Genomic DNA, 17851 nt, shown 5'->3' with positions numbered 1-17851 from the left:
AGAATCTCAGAGAGAAAGGAGGGAGGCTGTGTGTGACCCTGTCACACGGGTGACTGAGCCCCCAGGACCCCTGCTGGCTCTGCATGGACTTCCAGCATCATCTCAGAAATTGGTGTGATTTGCCTGGGAACCCAGCATTGCCTGCCCAACTGCCCAGCCTCATGATGAACAATGCTGGAGGAGGGTGGGGGAGCTGCACCCCTAAAGCCATCTTCACGTCACTACACCAAACTACATCTCATCCATAAAAAACACACTTATTATTACTGTACAATCTACCATCATGACAAAGCGAATAAACCGATAGATGGACAACAAATTACACAGACAGAATAAATGAAAATAATGGTAAAGCAGCACTAGGTTATTCCAATAGACCTGAAGTATAATACAGAAAAATGGGGCAGCACTCAAAAAAAAAAAAAAAAAAAGAAAATTTTTGTGCAAAAAAAAAAAGTTGCCTCTTTATTATCCCATGTGGCAATGTATTCGATTCCATTACAGAACCTCTCTCAAGCAGTCTGTGATGGAACCGAAACATCGCCACATGGGATAATAAAGAGGCAAGTTTTTTTTTGCACAAAAATGTTTTTTTCAGTGCTGCCTAATTTTTCTCTATTATAAATACAAATACGTAATCATACATGTGTCTGTTATACATTCCGTCTGTATAGTCTGTGTGGCTGAGTGTAGTTTTGGAGGGTGGGAGTCTCTTGGGGAAGTTCCCCTGACTAATTAGAATATTGCTGAGGGTAGAGGAAGGTAAAGAAATGGAGGGGGGTCATCATTCTAAAGGCACAGGACAGTGGGCCCCACACAGAGTCCTGGTCACTATGGAAGGGGAGGTGGGAAGCTGAGGAGAGTGGGGGAGTCCTGACACTCCATGATTCCCACTTGGTGGATTTCAGGCATCTGAATAATTCTAATCATGTATAGTCTTTATAAATCTATCTATCTCTATCATATCTATCTATTTATCTATCTATCTATCAATCTGTCATCTATTTATCTATCTATCTCTCTCATATCTATCTATTATCTATCTCTCATTGATCTATCTATAAATCTATCTTTCTATCTATCCCATATCTATCTATAAATCTATGTACTGTATCATCTATTTATCGATCTATTATCTATCTCTCTCATATTGATCTATCTATAATATCTATCTATCTACTATCTATCTAATATATATCTACCTATCTATCAATAAATCTATTATCGATTTATAAATCTACCTATTATATATCTATAATCTATTTACCTATCTATCCCATATCTATTTATCTATTATCTATCTATTTTCTATCTAATATCTATCTATCTATCTATCTAATATCTATCTATCTATCTATCTATCTATTTCATATCTATCTATAAATCTATCTAATATCTATCTATGCACCTAGAACATAGAACAGCACATTATATACAGTATAAGAAAGTTGGGTGCAGGGCCTCCCATGCAGGGAATCTCTTCCTTGCAAAGTAATATAGAAAATAGAAAAAAAGAGGCAGCACTCCAATACTTGCTTGAGAAAGGCTCATTGTAGCTGAAACATCGCCATGCCATCAGGGCTATCAGAGTGCTTTTCAATTTTGATAAGCATTGGAGTGCTGCATCTTTTTTCTATTTTATCTTTTCTATATATCTAATATCTATCTATCTCATATCTATCTATCTATCTAGTCTTGCAGCGCTGGGGTCCTGGGTTCCAATCCCACCAAGGACAATATCTTGAAGGAGTTTTTATGTTCTCGCCATGTTTGTGTGGGTTTCCGCGGTGTAATTTAGGTTGTCAGCCCCTATGGAGCCAGTGATGACAATGTCTGTAAAGCACTGCGGAATATTTGGTGATATATAACCAAAAAAAGAAGACCTCATAATCATCTATCTGTTCCACCCTTCCTGTCCAGTTGCGAATAAGCTGTTATGGAGGACTGTAGTCCTTGAAGAGTCCTATATTTCTACCATCCTGAGAGCATTAGTTCTAACACAGGTAGAGGTGCCTTGTTCTCCATGAATCACCCGCATCCTCCTCCTGTGATACAAGATATCAGAGGGAGAATTTCTGTAAGATGACATATAAACATAATTGCATTATATGGAAGAAGGCCTGTCCATTAAAAGACGAGGATACCCGAGTTACCTACAGATTAGACGCCACCTGGGTGGAGCAAGAAATAGAATAGATCAATGGTTAAGTCCCCTGAAAAATTTCATATGTCAGCGTAATTTAACCCTTTGCATGCTGGCCCTCATTTTCAACTAGGCATGGGTTAATAGACACATATTATACTGTGGACATTAACCCCTTTGTTCCCTTTCACAACAGGTTCTCCCTGGAGAAGAAGCTTTGAAGGCCTCTAGTTAGTATCAGTCCTGGATGCATTCTTTGTAAGGTTTTAAGATGGGGGCGTGGAGAGGGTTCTGCTGCCACCCCCTCCCCCTTCTGTAGGTTTGGTGTCTGTTAGAAGCAAGAATGAATGGGTATAAATCTGATTGCAAATCAGTGATGGATCTACCCCCCCTTCCCACTCCTCCTCCTCCTTCCCTGCCCCCTCCTCTCCTTGTCCTCTAGTAGATGTGGGGGCCAGGCCATACAGGACAAGGGGCACAAGCAGCTTACACACTGGTGATGCTGTTCTTACACCTTGCCTTCCACATCACTCATGGTCTCCAGCTCTAAGGAGCACCAGGACTGGATACTGAGCTTGTGACTCCCCTCCATCCCCATTGAAAACTGTAAGTTTTTGTCTTAACTGTTTCTTTGCAGGTGTAGAGGGGGCACATGTAGGAAACTTGGAGGATCCTCGTAAAGGAACGCTGTGATGGTTAAACAGGGTATTTATGGATGTTCATAACCTCTTCTGAAGTCTATAATCTTGACTAGAAGGTGCTTAATTGGTGTAGAGGGGAACATCTTAGAAACATGGGGATATTCCTAATGTAAATCAAGGGAGGAGAGACACTGAGTACTGGCCAGAATGTGTCTGTTGAGTGTGTTTATGGATGGAGGGTACAGTAGAATGAAAATCATTGGGTTTTTTGGAGTGACTGATATTATGGAAGCCTAGCAGGGTCCTTTCTTAAGCCTTGTAAGTTGTGGTCAGATATACAGGGCAAAATTTTAGATGCTTGGGGGTCTCCTTACATTGAATCATGTAGGCCCTTATAGGGGTTCTAGTGATAAAAGTCTAAATGGTACATGGTACTGATTTCATTTCACCAGGTTGGAGATCTACAAGGGTGTGGTGGAAATAGCAAATATAAGAGAGGTAGAAATGCATTGTCTTATCCTTGGAAAACTGGGGAAAGTGGTTACTTCCTTGCACTGTGCGTCATTGCACCCATTAGGTCATGTCAATATTTTTCGTTTGGCCTTTAGATCCAAAAAATGTGATGTGGACCAAACCAACTTGATAGGGGTTACTTAATAAGACAAAAGATGCCCCACGGGCCTATGCACATGTCATTCATAATAGGGTGAAGGTCAGGGGGTCTCCCACTGTTTTTATTCACCCCCAATATGCCCATAGCCCACCTCCTGAAGGTCCCACGTCTCTTCTTTGTTCCCCAATTTCCGTCATATCTTATTGTTTCTGGGTAAATTCCATCGGTGTACAAGGCTATACAATATGTTGGTTTAATTAGATTTTCCTGCAAATATGTCCTCCCTGTCTGGTTAATAATATTATTATGAGGATATGCAATAAAATATTCTTTCCAATTCACAGAAGCCTATTCAGGAGATGAAGGCAGGGGCAGAATGGTAGCAGACTAGTAATGCATTTACTTATATAGTCCATGTATATTTTACTTTTATAAATTTTGAGACCCCATAAAACAGTAAACGGTAGGTAGTTATCAGGCTTGAGATGCCATAATCGCCATTATTCGCATTACTGTCAGCTATACTAGAGGACCCTATTACAGTATTAATTTGTCACTTTATATACCTTTTTCTTCAGCTATAAGTCATCCTGATTGTCTATGTTACATTGGAAAGCACAGATGAGATATTTCACCTGCGAATAGACACATCCGACCTGCAACTAGATCTATATCAATATTGCCCCTCTTAAACCACTATGAATGCTCCGACTCTTGTCATCTGCTCCGGACGTGATGAAGGCAATGGGAGCAAGGGGTAAAATTCCAAAATTGTCCATTTTGTTTGGTGATTTCCAGTCCTGGTATATAAGACATACAAGACAACCATTATATATCTGTCCAGTGCGTTCTCCATAGAGGAGGCCCCTGCAATTAAAATGGGGTAGACATTCAATGTCATCCTATATAGCGATCACTGTATATTTATATGTGCAGGATGTATGCTGACCCTGCAAGACGCAGTTCAAGAATATTAGAATTATTTACATGTCTTTAAATGATTGATAAGCGTTTATATTTACTTGATGCATAGCTATATATTGACAGAAACTGATACATTTATATAGACACATAGTGATACATTGTGATATACATTATATACACATCAATATATACTGATACACTGTACAATTGAGCCATACTAGATCTATACTAATACATAGCAATAAATGAACATATATATAAGTTACAGACTCATAACTAGATGTATATTGATATATAGGTGCAAATATGTGCATAGATAAATAATAATAATACATAGTAACAGACCTATTTATTACATAGGTACACACTCATAGATATTTAATAATACTTAGTTACATACATATAGATATATATTACAGCTGCATAAACACATATGTAGAAATATAGTAATACATAGCTATAGACATACACTTAGATATATATATTATTTGTAACTATGCATATATAAAACACATCCACATATGCAGTACTATAAAAACAAAACGATAAGATACTTTAAATGACATAAATGCATAATATAACATTCACCTCTATGGCTATAGTTATATAGTATACTCTCAGTTCTGTATATATATATATATATATATATATATATATATATATATATTACCCCTAGCAGAAGAACAGGAGATGTACATGCAGTGTACCGATAATGTATGAATGCGTTTATATATGTTCTGCGTTACATTGTATTCTAATCTTCCAACCACCAGCTCATCTATACAATGTATACAGTATAACTGTATATAGATTTATATATATATATATATATATATATATATATATATATATATGTTCTGTGTTACATTATACCATTATTCTCCCACCACCAGGTCTTCTATACACTGTATGCAGAATATTGATCACATAGCTGTACATTTTTTCACATACAAGTCCTACGTTTCCAAGCTGCAGTCTGCCCCTCCTGTGATTTTATGTAATATACACATAGCCCTATATACAGCTGTAGCTATGTCTGATGTTGGTCTGCACAGTGTGCAGGCATCTGTAGCCTATACCTGCATATTGTAAGTGGCTTATGCTTGCATAATCTGCAGACAGACAGATGGCCAATACAAATGAGACAGACAGCCATGCACTATGCAAGGTCCTGGCTAGTGATGATATATGTATGACAGGCAGCATGTTGAGAGAGGATGCTGGGGTGGCCTGGACTATCAACCTCCCTCCCTTCCAGTCTCAAGGACACATCTCACTGATGGGATTTGGGAATGGTGGTGACGTCACCAGGTCTGGTGTAATCCTCTTGCAGGAGTCAATCAGTAGATGCTCTGGGGCTGGAAGGGTGGAAGGCTGGATGGGCAGAGAGAGCTGTAATCCCATAGACAGGATCAGATCAGGTCCAGGAGCAAACCTCAGACCCCCATTGGAAGGAAGATCTGGAGCAGAGGGATAAATTCTCCCAGCCCCCATCCTAGTCTCTTTATAGAGGAGCTGCTTAGAAGACAGCAGTGAGGAGGAGGAGGAGGAGGAGGAGGTGGAGGATGCTGAGGAGAAGGATGAGTAAGCCCAGACCCTGATCTGTCTCCTCGAGGATGAGCAAGGAGCCTCCTGTGCTTTCTGGTTGGATTTATGTGCTGAATGTGGCCACCATCACTGAGAGCTGAAAAAGGAGAAGATGAATCAGTCAAGATCTGGACAACAAAGGATGAAGGTTCTCGACCCCTCTTGTATCTCCCAGCCCTCTGTGCTCTTTCTCAATTTGATGTCTGTTTAATGGCCCTTTTGGAATATAGGACCCCTAGCCTTGTCATATCTCCTTAAACTAGTGGGCCCCATGATGGTGACCCACTTGCCTAATTATCGTTCCTAGTGGACCTTTTCTCATTTAGTATAACTGATGGTGATACAATCCTCTTAGTCTTTTTATGAATTTGGTCCTCAGTCAACCTCCAGCATGAACCCTAGTAGTATGAGGATCCATTATTATCTTATTCTTCTTTCTAAAAAAACGATGAAATGGAGAATATTCATCTGTCTGTTTTTTTCCTATCTATGCATATAATTATCCATATACATATTTGCTTCTGCTATTATTCTCCTCTCACTCTTGTGGCGATAAGTTCTATAATCTCACAGACCATAAAACCTATTTAATTGCAAATCTTTCTTGCTTTATCTCTCTACCTCTTACTGTTTTTTTTCTGTACATTTCACTCCCTAATGTCTTCCTCTCCTATCTAAGATATAATGTACCCTGCCCTACCTATGTCTTCTCCTGCCTAACATGTCGCTATCCTGTCCTATGTGAACATTCTTCTGCCTAGCATGTAACTGTCATTTCGTTGTCTTCTTCTGCCTAACATGTCACTGTCCTGCTCTCCATGCATCTTCTCCTGCTCATCATCTCTATTCTGCTATTTCATTGCCGTCTGGTACCTAACATATCAATGTTCTGCTCTCTGGTAGTCCTCTCCCTCCCAACATGTCACTGTCCTGCCCTTTAGTTGTCCATTCTTGTCTAACATGCTACCATCATTTCTTATGCAAGCTTTCTATTTCCTACCCTATAACTATCCAGCCATATGTGTCTCCTCTTGCCTAACATGTCCCTGCCATATGTGTCTCCTCCCCTGCCTAACATGTCCCAGCCATATGTCTCTTCTTATGCCTAACATGTCCCAGCCATATGTGTCACCTCTCCAGCCTAACATGTCCTTAGCATATGTAATTCCTCTCCTGCCTAACATGTTTACCATATGTAACTCCTTTTTTGTCTAACATGTTCTTACCATATGTAACACCGCTCTTGCCTAACATGGCCTTACCATATGAAACTCCTCTCTTGCCTAACATGTCCTTGCTATATGTGTCTATCTCCTGCCTAACATGTCCCTGCCATACATTTCTCCTCTCCTGCCTAACATGTCCCTGCCATACATTTCTCCTCTCCTGCTTAACATGTCCCTGCCATACGTGACTCCGCTCCTACCTGACATGTCCCTGCCATACGTGACTCTGCTCCTGCCTAACATGTCCCTGCCATACGTGACTCCTCTCCTGTTTAACATGTCTCTGCCATACATGACTCCGCTCCTGCGTAACATGTCCCTGCCATACGTGACTCCGCTCCTGCCTAACATGTCTCTGCCATACGTGACTCCGCTCCTTCCTAACATGTCCCTGCCATACGTGACTCCGCTCCTGCCTAACATGTCCCTGCCATACGTGACTCCTCTCCTGCTTAACATGTCCCTGCCATACGTGACTCCGCTCCTACCTAACATGTCCCTGCCTTACGTGACTCCGCTCCTGCCTAACATGTCCCTGCCATACGTGACTCCTCTCCTGTTTAACATGTCCCTGCCATACGTGACTCCGCTCCTGCCTAACATGTCCCTGCCATATGTGACTCCTCTCCTGTTTAACATGTCCCTGCCATACATGACTCCGCTCCTGCCTAACATGTCCCTGCCATACGTGACTCCTCTCCTGCTTAACATATCCCTACCATACGTGACTCCGCTCCTGCCTAACATGTCCCTGCCATACGTGACTCCTCTTATGTCTAACATGTCTCTTGCAGATGTCCCTTTTCTCTCACCTAACATGTCTTTGTCTTATATGGATCTGCTGCCTAAAATGTCATTATCCAACTCTTTCTAACATTCCTGTCTGACATATTATGGTCCGGTTCTATATGTGATCTTAGACCCTCAACTTTCCATAGAACCTACACTGATTCCTAATCTGTAACTCATGTCTTCCCTTAACTACTATGTATTTGCTACCAGGTCATGAGCTATTTTATACAGCCCAACATTCTCCCTTGTACTGCCTTGTCCTCAGTCATATGTCCTGTACTGCCTGCTATTTCTTTCTATTTATATCCTGCCCTGTGTACCCATCTTGGGCTTTCTCCAGCCTGACTACTTCATAACAAGAGTTGAATGCTTTGCTTTGCCTAGGAGGTTCTCCTCTTGTGCCATATACCCTCTCATATACATGATATAGCTAGCTCATAATATCTATTATCTTGATCTAAGATATCTATCTTTGTCTCCTTCATAACATGTTCTTATCTCCTTTTCTACTTTCCTGCTCTTTGCCCGTCTACCTATACTGCCTATTTTCTCTCTAAAATATTCCTATTATTTCGTGTCCTGAATTATTTACCCCATAAAACCAACATCTTCTGTGTCCTGCGGATTCAGCATTTCTATAATGTCTTCTCTCTCTATATATTCTGTAATGTAGCTTACTTACTATTTTACTAGCCCAGACCAGTGTTTACTGTCCACCATATCCAACCTGTCACTAGGATGAGGCCTTTACGGCCTAATCTGCACCTTTCCTATAATATTTCCTATGAGGTCTCGGTTCTGAACAATTAGCTTCCATCTTCAGCCAATTATATTTAGCCTCTACGTCTTATATATATATGACCGGGTAGGCTATGCAGAGTCTTTTGGACTTTATCGATCTTATGATGGGAGACCATGTTACGTGTGCGACTTGTGTCATGTGTTCCTATAGAATTAGGTCTTAATCTGTATGTTACTAATCTTGTGCTACACTATGGTGCACGTCATACATAGTCTAGCTCTTCTACAACCCCCCTGCCTGATCTATTTTTTAATATATATTTCCCCATGTTGCCTGATATATGCATTGAATGCACTGCCCCCTGCTGCCTGATATGTACATTTACTATACAGCCACCTAGTGTCTGATATGTGCATTTACTATACTGCCCCCTGCTGTCTTACACATGTATTTACTATATTGCCCCCAAATATCTGACATATGATTTTATTATGCCGCTACCTGGCGGCTATGTTAATTTATTATACTGCCCACTACTGCCTGATATGTACATTTACTATACTTCCTCCTTCTGCCTGATATGTGGATTTACTATACTACCCCGAAGAATATATGCATTTCCTATACTACCTCTACTGCCTGATATGTGCATTTACTATACTACCTCTACTGCCTGATATGTGCATTTACTATACTTCCCCCGTCTGCATATGTGCATTTGCAACATGAAAGATATGTATTTACTATACTGCCCCTACTGCCTGGTATGTGCATTTACCATACTACCCCTACTGCCTGATATGTGCATTTACAATACTGCCCCTACTGCCTGATATGTGCATTTACTATACTGCCCCTCCTGCCTGATATGTGAATTTACTATACTGCCCCTACTGCCTGATATGTGCATTTACTATACTGCCCCTCCTGCCTGATATGTGCATTTACTATACTGCCCCTACTGCCTGATATGTGCATTTACTATACTGCCCCTCCTGCCTGATATGTGAATTTACTATACTGCCCCTACTGCCTGATATGTGCATTTACTATACTGCCCCTCCTGCCTGATATGTGCATTTACTATACTGCCCCTACTGCCTGATTTGTGCATTTACTATACTGCCCCTCCTGCCTGATATGTGAATTTACTATACTACCCCTACTGCCTGATATGTGCATTTACTATACTGCCCCTACTGCCTGATATGTGCATTTACTATACTGCCCCTCCTGCCTGATATGTGAATTTACTATACTGCCCCTACTGCCTGATATGTGCATTTACTATACTGCCCCTCCTGCCTGATATGTGCATTTAGTACATGAATGATGTGTGTTGATAGCTGATATATTCATTTTTCAAATCTGCCCATTGCTGCCGCAAAAATGCATTTAATGCACTGCGTCCTCCTGCCGTGTTTGCCCTGTTCCCAGTGTGCATTGCCCTCTAACATGAGCTTTCCCTCCTGCCTTCTACATTCCTGCTATTTTCAGGCCCTGACAATTCTCAGCTTTTTGTAACACCTAGTTTCTGTAATAAGAACAATCAATTCCAATTCTATTAAACCAGTCTGTCTGGGCCTACTTATAACACATTTCTGGCAGGTGTGTTATAGGGCCAAAGGAGGCCATATACTTTACTATGTCTGATTTCCTGCCTAAGAAGGTCCAATGCTGTACTGCCTACATTTAGTAATGTGATCTGCATCTAATATACTACAAGACCTTGGAAATGAAGTTCCTTTAATATGGCTGTGTATCACACTCTATAGATTCTCAAATCTCTTACAGTTATCCTTCCTGGAAGCTAGCAAGAAAATGAAATCCTCGCTCCTGCCGAACTCATGTTGCCACCAAAGTCCGTCTTTTACCTCCTAAAGCATTTTTATTCTGTATTATGGGTATCTCTGCCAAAAATTTCTTTCTGCTTTGAGACACCTACACTTATGTTCTCCCCTGCCTATCTTGTCTCTGTCATACAGTGTTATTTCCTGCCTATCTTGTCTCTGTCATACAGTGTTATTTCCTGCCTGTCTTGTGCTTTCTTCATTTAGTGTCTTCTCTGCTGTATATAACATGTAGCTTGTTCTCTGCATATTACAAATATGACATCTGGGTATCTTCATATACCTCTGCCTCTACACCTAATACTTTTATTGCCTGTTTGCTCCTGCCTAACCTGTCTCAATACTTATCTTTTACATAATATACCCCCGTCTTCTACAAACCTATATACTACCGAATGCTCTTGCTTACGTAACATGCCTGTCTTTTTTTGTACATTCATGTTTTTATCCTCTGCAGCTTCTTTTGCCCAAGTTGTCTCCATACTGTACTATGTGCACACTCCTGCCTACTACATTACTAAGCGACAGCAGTACATTAGACATGAGTCTGCTTGTTATCCCTAACATACCTCTATACTACTCAGCATATTCTTTGTTCTTTTTTATGTCGAACATAAAATATTGATATAGTTATAATATATTTCTATACCTTACTTCTTTCCTGCCTAACATACCTCTATCATTGTACTGCATGTTCTTTGGTGCCTTACACACTATACCATATATTCTCTTCTGCAATACTGCATGTTGCCTCCTCCTATTAGAACAAAGCAACCCAGTCCCATAGTAGTTGTGAAACAAAAGCAGCAATGTTGGTGCTGTAGGTCACAAACAACAAACCACTCCAAAGAAGCATATAAACAGGCGAACACGGAGTATTATGTTTAAAACTGTACATTTTTATTAATGAACCAAATGGTAATGTAAAAAATGTAAAAAAGACAGACAAACCTGTGAAATAGACAAGAGTGCATGTGTTCTTAATGTTCCCTATATTCTACTGCATTTTCTTTGGTGCCTAACATGCCCCTATACTCTATTTTGTCATTTCTTCGGTCTAGCGTGCCTATATACTGCATTTTCTCTCCTGCCTAGCATGTTTCTACACTGCTTATTTCCCCTGCCTCTATACTCTATGGCATACTACTACTGCCTAACATGTCCCTATACTATACAGCATGTTCTTGCCTGCCTAGTACGCCTCTATACTGAATGCTTTCCTGTACCTACAATACCTCTTTCCTGTATGTTCTACCCTACCTAATATTACTCTATAACACTACAGTGCATGTAGTCTCCTGCCTGACATCGCTCTGTTCACTACTGAACAGCATGTCACTCCTGCCTAGCATGCCTCTGTCCCCCCGCCTAACATGCCTTTATACTGCATTTTTCTCTTGCCTAACATGTCTCTGTACTGCATGTTCTTTTTTACCTAACTTGATTTTAAGACTCCTAAGCGTGATCTTCCCTGCCCTACATACTTCTGTACTGTACATCATGTTCTCCCTGCCTCCTGCCTAACATGTGCTATAGTGTATTTTTTTTTACCTGCCTAACATGTCTCTGTCCTCCTTTGCCATCTGCTGCCTATCTTGTCTCTATCCTATGTTGGCCTCCGCTAACCGTGCACTGTAGATCACACGGCATTCGGGCCCCTGTGTATACTGTACCAGAGCTCAAAATAGTCCAAGGATTTAATTGATCCCTAGCACTAGATGGTGCAGGACTTGTCCGCTCAGCACAACACTGCCAATGTTGCATTATGTTCTGCCTCCACTGATAATATGTGTCTACCCCTGCACTGTATTGTCTCTATCCTGGAATTTTGCTCTACTTGTCTTTTTTCTCTTCTGTCTATAAAGTCTCTACCATACATTATCTAGTGGCTCTAATATGCTATGGGTCCAGTCGTGACTACTACACCTATAATTTACTCTTAACCCTAATCATGCTCTTTAACCTAATCGCCAACTCTTTCCAGGGTTTCACACTTTCCCCCGTTCTTTCCCTCCTGACCAATACTAGCAGCCAAATATAATCTAATGGCATGGTGTAACCTACCACATATGCCCTCGGCCCCTATATAATACCCCCATTATCCTATTAGTCTCTTCCCCCTTATCAATGCCAGTCATTTGCTGGCTGATTTTCCATGCTTCCAGTCCATTGAGAGGCTACATAATCTCCCTGAGAGCATTCCTCGGACACTGACCTTGTAGGGCACATGATGTCATCTTCTGACTGTGATGTCATACTATATAGTAAATTATATCATCTTCATCTTATATAATCATTTTAATAATATTTCCATTTACAGACATTACTGTGGTGAGAAACAATCGACGATGCATTACCCAAAGTACAACTATAAGCCTCAGCAGGCCTTTTAGGCTGCAGCCATTGATGTAACATCATAAACTGGGGGGGTCAGTATAATGTCAATTGTAAGGCAGGGTGGTGTCAGATGAAGCAGTGTTGAATTTGTAATTTGGTATTCCAGTGATATATATCTGACAGTAAGAATTACCTGACGGCTAATGATATTTTAGAATGTGAATAAATTTCCATAAAGTGCCTTGAGAGCCAAAAATATATAAAAATATTGTGCCGCTGGTTGGATAACTTGCATCTAGGGTTAATCTTATACAACAAGATCAGCTCTGGTAGGACTGTTTATTGCATTACTTTACATTCACAGCCGGTTCGACGCCCCTCGTCCGCCATGATATGGATCCATGCTCTGCGTGTTCACAGCGGACCTTGATTTAATGTCTATACAATTAAGGCACGCGGTGAATGCCAAGAGAGGGGTCTAAGACCTGTGAAGATGTATCCCCTCCCCACACATAATTATAGAGCGAGATGGCTGCTATTTATAGTATGCATTTGCTAAATTGATTAACGTCACAAAATGGCTGTCGTAGGACTTCATTATGACACATGCTTCGGGGGGCATTTGGAGGCCATGTTCTCATTTATTTGTTCAGCACACAAAATGGCTGCTTTATTACTGGTCTCAGCGATAGCTTCGGTTACTATTGAATGAAAGCGTTGTATTTCATTTCTACCTCAGTTCAGCTCTCAAAATGGCCGCTTCACCTCACGAATAGCTGTAAGTCGGTGATGGCTTAGGTTTAAGAGGCCGCGGTCTTGTTCATATAGATTCAACTTCACAAAATGGACGCTTTACGACCTTATGTCAGTTTTTATTTTAGGGTGAAGATCAGCATCAATTCATCTCACAAAATGACTGTCTCCCTATGCCTCAGCAACTTATACTACATGGTCTGCACTCTCATATGGCCGCAACACACTGGAGAGGACTATTAACAAGTGTGAACATTAATATTCACAACTATGGGACAATTAAATGCTGATCCCATGTATCTAAGCCTACCATGTTGGGTACTATATGGAGAGCCTGTGTATCTCAGCTCACCATGTGAATACAGTCTGCAGAGCTCATGTATCTAAGCCTGCCATTTGTTAATCTGTCACTGTATCTAAGTCTCTTAATATGTGATACTATCTGCTGAACTGCTATATTATATGTGATATTGTCCATTGAGTCAGTACAAACCTGGATGAAACTGTGTATCTAAGCCTGACGTGTGTGATACTGTCTACACCACAGCTGTATCTAATATTATCGTGTGAGATATTCCCTACTTAGATGCTGTATCTCATCCTGTCCTATGTGTTACTATTTGAGCCTGTGTATATCATGTGTTGCCCTCTGCTAATAATGTATTAGCCAAGATACCTGGGCGCAACGGTAGTGGGGAAAGGGGTTACAGTCGCTGCCGGACCCTTTGGCCCATATGGGAGACATGATCGTAGGGGGCGCTTTTGGAGATTTTGCATTGGGGTCCACAAGCAACACATCACTGCATAGCTATATTGGCTGCTAAGTGTATCTAATGTAACAATGTGTGATACCATCTGATGAGCCAGTGTATCTAAGGCTATAATGTGTGATACTGCCTGATAAATCAGTGTATCTAAGGCTATAATGTGTGATACTGCCTGATAAATCAGTGTATCTAAGGCTATAATGTGTGATACTGCCTGATAAATCAGTGTATCTAAGGCTATAATGTGTGATACTGCCTAATAAATCAGTGTATCTAAGGCTATAATGTGTGATACTGCCTGATAAATCAGTGTATCTAAGGCTACAATGTGCGATACTGCCTGATAAATCAGTGTATCTAAGGCTATAATGTGTGATACTGCCTGATAAATCAGTGTATCTAAGGCTATAATGTGTGATACTGCCTGATAAATCAGTGTATCTAAGGCTATAATGTGTGATACTGCCTAATAAATCAGTGTATCTAAGGCTACAATGTGCGATACTGTCTACTGAGCCAGTGTATCTAAGGATACCATGTGTGATATCTGTCTGCTGAACCAGTGTATCTAAAGGCTACAATATGTGATACTGTCTGCAGAACCAGTGTATCTAAGACTAGCATGTGTGATACTGTCTAACAAAATGGTGTAATCTAATGTTACTCTGCCAGAGAAACGAGCGCACTGGAGCGTGCCAAGGAGGTGGGAAAAAAATGAGAGCTGCAATCTGATTGATTGCGGATTCAACACCGCCATATTGTTCTTCAGCCCTGACACATAGGCAGACAGACACGGGTGATGACGATTGAGGGATGAAGCAATAAATGTATTCTTGAAAAATATACATAAAAATGTACATTTTCCAATCTAGTAAATCTCAAAGTACAAAAGTGAACAATAAACCTACTTTCCGCTCATCAATAAAAATAATTTTCACTTTTTTTTTTACAATATTTCTTTGCATTCATTATAAATTTATATGTAAATTCATATGTCATCAAGATGATAAAGAATGACACGTGATAGGACACGGCACCAAATACTTATTTTCTACCATTTTTTTTGTATATCAGTAAGATAAAAGAAGAAAAAATAATCACAAATCTCAGCTCTGACCACTTACCAATGTAGCTGCAGGGACATGCTGGAACTTGTAGTCCCCCCAATTGCTCCAATTCATTCATGGCTTCAGATAAAGTTTTCAAGTTGAGATTATCGATTAAATGTAATTTATACTAAATATAATAAATAATAATAATAATTATATTTTATGTAATAATAGCGTTATTGTCATATAATGTGTGGAAAGCCATATTATTAGATTAATTATTATTAGCATTATTCCGGTTTAACATAAAACATATTTATATTATTTATTATATTTGTGTGTTTTACACATGTAATAAACTTTTTCTAGAAATATAATTCTAAAAATAATAAATCTAAATCTAATTAAATTATGAGACGCTGCCTACATGGGAGAGGCCGCTCGGGGAGTCAAGGAGGCTTTGATATCTGCTGCAAAGACTCAGACCCCGAGTCATTAAGGTGTTTTCTTCAGAATTCTGGTAAAACATCTTCAAATGTCTCCGAATTTTTGCGAAAAAACAGAAGTTGTGCAAAAATGTTGCAACTTTTGGTGTCATACGGAAATGATTGCCTGACAAATTATGTAACACCAGTCACTGATTAGATAACATTTCTGGCAGAGAAACACACCAGTCGTAACATTCACACTAATTCATAAACCAATCTGTAAGAATTAGATGCATCTTATTCCTTCACGCCCATCAGTAAGTCTGGGGCGCACAACAACAGTTTACTGAATCGGGCCCATTAAGTTTCATGATATCATTCTGTTTTGTTGCAGCCACCACTAGGGGGGGCTCACTGTATACTGGTTATACATTGAAATTACTACTACCACGGTGTACAGTAAGCTCCCCCTAGTGGTGGCCGCAGGCTGACAGAAATATATCATGCAACGTATGTCTATACAGGGGATAAGGAGCATTGCATTAGTAATTCACCTTACACAGCAGCGGGAACTTGAAATGACAGGCGCTGCTAATAGATCTGCAAATAAAGGCGAAGCACGGTATCACAGGCAGATATTATGTAATGGCACATGTCTGAAGAATAGCTAATGTACCCGTGTTGTATGACAATCACCTTACATCTATCTGTTCATACTTACAGCACCACTGTCCACCACTACAGCCAGATGATGCATTTATAAAAGTAACAGCGCTCCCAGGTCCGTGTTTTAATAAATGTATGGAATAAAAGCACCAGCAAGACACGAGAGCGACCGAAAGTAATGGACATGATAAGATCATAAGATAAAGCTACTACGCCTGGTAAAATGGTAACTGTTATATATTATCTATTAATGTAAATCTATCTATCTAACTAATATCTATCTTTCTATCTATCTCATATCTATCTATTATCTACAGTACCTATCGATCTATCATCTATTATCTATCTATCTCATATCTACTATCTATCTATCCAATATCTTTCTATCTATCTCATAGCTAGCTATTATCTACCTATTTATTTATCCCATATCTATATCTATCTAATATCTATTTGTCTATCAATCTCTCTATCTTCTATCTCATATTTAATTATTTATCTATATATCTATCTATATCTATCTCTATCTATCTATCTATCTATCTATCAATTTATTATCTATCTCATATTTATCTATCTATCTCATATCTATATATCTCATATTTATATATTATCTATCTCATATCTATTGTCTATCTCATATTTAACTATTTATCTCATATATATCATCTATCTATCTCATGCTCATATCTATCTAACCCATATCTATCTATCCATCTATCTCATATCTAACTAGTTATCTATATATCTATCTAGCTATCTATCTCTCATATCTATCTATTTTAAATTTTGCAATTTTTTAATAAAAATATATAATTTCACAATTCTGTTTCCTTGTGTCATTTATGTCTCATGGCATATTAACAAATCCTACAGAAAAACTAATCTATTTACCAGATTTGTAGCTATTAGAGTTGGTACAAATCAATTAGCAGGACCCGGTTCATTGGTCCACACCTGTAATGTGTGGCTGCTGTATGGAAGCCCGAGAACCACCTCTTACCACTTGGCTTCCCCGGCCTGGCGCGACGTCACAAGTGTTTCATGCTGATGATGTCCCACCAGTCTAATCAAAAGAAGATGATGAAGTGACGTAGCTGGTGGTTCTCATGGCTCACATCCAGTGGCCACAGATTACCAGCGTGGCCGAAAGACCGGGTCCTGCAAATTGATTTGTAGCTATATATTTTAAGTAAAAAGTGTGTGGCAACAAAAATAGCCACCTAAAACTCTGATAGCCATTGGCAGCCATCTTTTCCAGACCCCAGCATGACTTATCTGTCTTATTATGCAGCAATATAATCAGATATATGTGTTTCCCTTTGATTAAAGG

General features: G+C 39.8%; 1 long non-coding RNA gene across 1 annotated transcript; it reads left to right on the top strand.

Annotated features, from left to right (window-relative positions):
- Positions 1-2502: 2502 nt before the first annotated feature.
- LOC141094886 (uncharacterized) lies at positions 2503-17342 on the top strand. The gene is made up of 3 exons (XR_012233191.1): positions 2503-2749; positions 3976-4154; positions 16576-17342. It is a non-coding gene; the product is annotated as an uncharacterized lncRNA (long non-coding RNA).
- The last annotated feature ends 509 nt before the right edge of the window (positions 17343-17851 follow it).

This window comes from Dendrobates tinctorius, unplaced genomic scaffold (assembly GCF_039654945.1).
Source record: "Dendrobates tinctorius isolate UK_male_01 unplaced genomic scaffold, ASM3965494v1 ptg000065l, whole genome shotgun sequence".
Lineage (NCBI taxonomy): Eukaryota > Metazoa > Chordata > Amphibia > Anura > Dendrobatidae > Dendrobates > Dendrobates tinctorius.
This window is presented reverse-complemented; position numbering and strand designations above follow the sequence as displayed.